Source organism: Gossypium hirsutum, chromosome A07 (genome assembly GCF_007990345.1).
Source record: "Gossypium hirsutum isolate 1008001.06 chromosome A07, Gossypium_hirsutum_v2.1, whole genome shotgun sequence".
NCBI classification, from domain to species: domain Eukaryota; kingdom Viridiplantae; phylum Streptophyta; class Magnoliopsida; order Malvales; family Malvaceae; genus Gossypium; species Gossypium hirsutum.
In genome coordinates this window covers 85,343,458-85,349,291 of record NC_053430.1, presented here as the reverse complement: position 1 = coordinate 85,349,291, position 5,834 = coordinate 85,343,458, and positions in this window count along the sequence as shown.

The window sequence follows — 5,834 nt, the reverse complement described above, 5'->3', positions numbered from 1 at the left end:
GCCAATTCTATTGTAGGAGACACAATGGTTGTGAATGCACGGTTCTCATGAGATTGGTAATAGAGCGAGAATGACTATAAATAGTTGGGAAATGGCTTTCCAAGGTTGATTTACTTCCCAAATCTATTTCATTTTCCTTCATCATTCATCTTCTTCGGTAGCTTGAAGAGGAATTAGCCATTGAATGTTTTGCATGAATCACGAGAATTTAGATGAAAAAGTAGGAAACAAGCAAATTGGTAAGGTGCTTATCCCTTTTGTGTATGTAAAAGTTAAGGAAATGAAGTTATAGACTATGTAACCATTTTAAGGGTTCTGCATGTTTCTAGAAAAATAGGTTTTAAGCCGAAAATATTGAATATAACCCATGATTTTGGTCGGAATGCTTAGCTTCCAGGAGAATGGAAGCTTTGACATTCGAGAATGCTAAGCTATGGAGACGATGAAGCTTCAGGTGATTTTCTAAAACTCCAACTATGTCTGCTATGATCTATATTATCTGAGCATGTTATGTTTTTGAAAAAATGAATGCACGTAGATGCATGTTAGTAAGCAAAAAATATGATGATATGTGTATGATTTGCATAAAAAATGTTGGAAAAACCTCAAAGGAAATTAGGAGTGACCTTGTTAGATTCCGCCACGGGTGAAGCTCTAGGCCTTACGAAGGGAACACTACAGTGTTCGAGTATCAAGGTTAGGTGCTGTAAGAGAGGTAATGGAAGAAGGATTTGGGAAATAAGAACCAAGAAAAGGTATTTACAGCAACGGCAATATTGACAAGTCCTTCGGGGTGACACCGTGATGATGGTATATGGCATAAGACCATAGATGAAAGACATTATGGATTTCTAGCATGAGGTACGTAGCGTAAAACCATGGATAAAATATGTCATGGTGGCATGGTACAAGGTATAAGGTATACAGTGTAAGACCATAGATGAAAGATGCTAAAACAACCTAGTATAATGAGTAAGACCATGGATGAAAGACTCCAAGGCATCATATGATAGTATGCAAGGATGGCGGATCGATGTAAGACCATGGATGAAAGTCTCCATGGCATCAACAGAGACAGTCCGTTGAGATAGTAATCACAGAAGAGATAGCTCGCAGGGACAGTAAACACATAACAAAGATTGTCCACTAAGATAGAAAACACATAATAGATAGTCCGTTAGAACATTAAACACAAAATAGAAAAAATCCACTGGGATAGTAAACACAAATAGAGTCCACCGAGACAGTAAACATAGGGTAAGTCTGCCAAGATAAGGGAAATGAGATGAGAAGGGAATAAGACCATTGCTCGACTATGGCAACCAATAGAGTCTATCAGGACAAAAATGTAGATAGCTCGCTAAGACATTAAATACAAGGTAAACTGTAACACCCCCACGCCCGAGACCATCACCGGAGTCGAGCTTGAAGGGTTACCAAACATAATTTATCAATTTAAGAACTTCAAATCATTTGTTTCTACATTCACAGCTTTCTAGCTACTCGCGTCACAGTTACAAGAAAAATCATATATCGAGTTATGAAACTTGAAATCAAGATCCGTAAATTTTCTCTGAATCTAGACTCATATATCTATTTATTAATTTTTTTTCTAGAATTTTTTATTGGGCCAATTAGTACAATTTATTAATTAAAGTATCCCCTGTTTCAGGGTTTGACTGCTCTGACCTCTGTGTATTACGAATCAGATATATCTCTATAAAAAATTTAAATGACTATGAGGTTTGTTTCTATTAAAACTAGACTCTGTACATATAAATAAAAACTTCTAATTATTTTAGTAAAATTTATTATAAATTTTTAAAGTCAGAACAGGGGATCCAGAAATCACTCTGGCCCTGTTTCGCAAAAGTTTAAATATCTCATAAAATATAATTTATATTCCTGTTTTGTTCAATCCATATGAAAATAGACTCATTAAGCTTCAATTTCATAACTTACTCATCATTTAGTTCCATTTATACTATTTTTAGTGATTTTTCAAATTCATGTCATTGCTGCAGCAATATTCTATTTTAAGGCAAGTTTCATCTTTCCATGAATTTTTATGAACTAGATAACCTGTTAAACTTCCATGATATCAAACATGATCTAAATTAGCCATCACCATGACTTATCAATATCAAACATTTTCTCAACCAAACATGGCCATATCATAAAATTATTTACACAAAATAGGTATATTGCTATACATGCCATACTTAAGTAGTTGTACAAGCCATTTACCAAGATAAAAGTCCTTTGGATAGTGTGATCGAACCTTCGACCCGTCCCGATTCTCGAGCTGGCTTGTTCAAAACTACAGTGAATGAAAAGGAAGGAGTAAGCATAAATGCTTAGTAAGTTCATATGTAAATAACAAGTAACATAACAATACAAATATACCAAACAACTTTAGCATGGTACCACCAAAACATATATCACATCTTTAAACATCATTCATCATCTTACCACCTTATCGTTGTTGTATCTATTTTCAACCCGAGGGTTAAGAACATACCTGTCCAAAGTGTCCATTTCACAACACTTACCCAGAACGTCACTTATATCTTAAGTGCTCTTCCATTAAACTAGAAATTTCACCCGTTGAACACATCGGAATACAACTCGGATACATGGATAATTTGCACATAAGTGCCACATATGTAATCAAGAAATCATGTAACCCGCCCCTAAGTGAACTCAGACTCAACTCAACGAGCTCGGGCGTTCGCATCCATAAATGAACTCGGACTCAACTCAACGAGTTCGGATGCCTAGTTACATCTCACGAACTCGGACTCAACTCAACGAGTTTGGACATTTGCATCCATAAGTGAACTCGGACTCAACTCAACGAGTTCGGATGCTCAACCATCCTAGTGACATGTCACTTGTATCCTAATCTATTCCTAAGGTTCAAACAGGCTTTTTCCCTCGATCTCACATTTGCCGTCTTCCATGGAATATCGGAACCGATACTCGGTAGCAATTCATATTTATCAAGTAGTAAACATAATTTGCATATTACTAAACATAATTTGCATATTACTCAACATTAACCACAAAGCATAATATTTCACGATTAAAAATCAGCATATCATATAATTAACATTAATAACTTAAAAATAACATTTATGCTACATTATTTACACATGAACTTACCTTGGTACCAAAATATAAAGATTTTGCAATTTAGTCCACAATCTTTTCTTTTCCTCGATCACGACTTGAATCTCGTTTTTCTTGATCTATAATCCCAAATTAATCTTATTTAATACATACATTCATCAAAACAACATTTAATACGAACTTTAAAAAAATTACACTTTTACCCCTAAACTTTTGCATAATTACACTTTTGCCCCTAGGCTCGGGAATTAAACTTTATTCCTTATTCTTATGTTTTATAACATGCTGATCACTTTTCCCTTCTATGGCAACATCAAATTCTCTCTTTAACATATACTTGTGACTATTAGGTATTTTTGTCGATTAAGCCCTTTTACTTGTTTTCACTAAAAACCGAGTAGCACAAGTTGTCTAACATAATTTAAAACCCCATATTCTATCATAAAACATCAAAATACACAAATTTCACCTATGGGTATTTTTCCAAATATAAACCCTAGGTTGAATTATTGCTAGCATAAGCTTAATTGAGCTTCCGGGATTCCAAAAACGTAAAGAACATTAAAAACGGGGCTTGGAATCACTTACTATGGAGCTTGGAAGCTTGAAACAAACCCTAGCTATGGAGAACCCTTGCAATTTCGGCCTGATGAAGAAGATGGACAAAAATTGGCTTTTAATTTTGTTTTTAATTCATTTTAATAACTAAATGACCAAAATACCCTTACTACTAAACTTTCCAAAAATTCCTTCCATGTCCTAATTTTGTCCATGAACTTAAAATTGGTCAAATTGATATTTAAGACCTCCTCATTAATATTCCAAAACAATTTCATACTAAAAACTTCTAGAATGCAAGTTTTGCAACTTATTCGATTTAGTCCCTACTTTCAATTTAAGCACTTTAGGCATAGAATTTCATCACGAAATTTTCACACAATCATGCAATCATATCATAAACATCAATATCATTGTAAAATAATTATTTCTATCTCAGATTTGTGGTCACGAAACCACTATTCCGATTAAGCCCTAATTCAGGATATTACATAAACTGATAGAGTGGCAAGTATAAAAAACCACACATATAGAAGAAGAGCTTATAAAGTGATACAAGTAAGGGTAAGCGGAATTAAGGAGAACACCACAAATGGGGAAAACGAAGTAAGAAAAGGAAAGGTTTGTCAAAGGATAGTCATGAATGTCAATAAAGAAAATGGGCAAGGAGCCAGTAATAATCAAAGAAAGAATTAGGGACTTGTGAACAGACTGGACGTAGACAGTGCTGATGAAAAGCCTCCAACAATCACAAGAAATGATCCGTAATCAAGAGCCACTAAGAAGTGCTCAATGAAGTTGTACGTGAGAAGGAAATCTCATGAGAGGGATGGGAATTTCACTCCAAGGATAAGGATTCTATGTAGGAGACAGTATGTCTTTCAAGAATATTCCTCCTTAAGAAAGACCTATCATGGGTACATTACCACAATGTTAGCACCATCGAGAGGAAAAAAGCAATTGAGTTAGCAAATTTGTATAGTGGCAAGGGCAATAACCTATTGGTTCATCGAGTCAGATTGACCTTTACATCGGAGACAAGTGAGTTCCCAAGTAAGGACTCGAGTGAAGGGAAGATTACTAGAAGTAATCCCCCATTGTTACCAATAGGGTGGAACAAGAATAGGTTCATCGGTCCCAATATGGAAATGTCAACGAGTCTTTCGAGACTATTGTATGGAAAGAAAGAAGTCTGCTAAGGATTAGCCTAATCGAGAAAGTCCGCCAATAAAGGTATGACCTAAGAATCCTTGGGCAGGGAGTCAGGAAAGTTACCATAGAGGTCATCGAACACCCTGTATGTAGGGTGTATGAAAGGAAGGAAGAACGATAAATATGGATAGGATTTGCTAAGATGGTGAGGTGTCTGGATTACGACCAATAAGAGAGTTCGACCAAACGATGGTTTTATAATAAGCTGAGTAGCTCATAGGATTGAGTGGAGTTTGTTATCCCGCTGAAGAAAAACTAGCCTAGAATGAGCAAAGAGTTTAACTATATTTAGTTTATTTTTCATTTATTGCCCTTGTAAGATAGGGTACATTTATTTATGTGTGACCTAGTGAAGGAACTCACTAAGTTCATTTGAACTTACAGTAGTGTGGTTGATGTTCACAGGACTTGTTGGGATGGTTGAAGACTTCGAGAATAGAATAAGCTAGATGATGCTGAGATCGAGTAATCGTGGGTCGTTCAAACTCATGCACAAAGGAAGGTGGTACCATTGGAGGCTTCGCTTCAGGAATTGTTATGTTGTACCTAGATAGCACCCTTAGAATTTGGGTAATAAGGTAGTTAGCCTTTGATGAGAATTGTAAGAGTTTCATTGTAAACAAACAGTCAGATTAGAGATAGACTTGAGTGACTAAACATTCAGTGGTTTAAGGCCTTTTTTGTAAGAATTATTATTGGTTTTACTTTTAGTCTATTTTATAGCAGTTAAGTTAGCAAAAATTAAGGATAGGTAAACCCAGTCCATTTGTGATAGTCCATACCCAGATTCGACGAATGGGTCTAGTTGGGGATGTTACAAATTTAATGGTATTAGGGCATAGGTTTAGTCGATCCTTTGGACCTATGGATTTAGAAGTAGTGGTCCTCATGTGCATGGTATTCAACCTGGCTAAATCCCTCAAGTCCTCAAT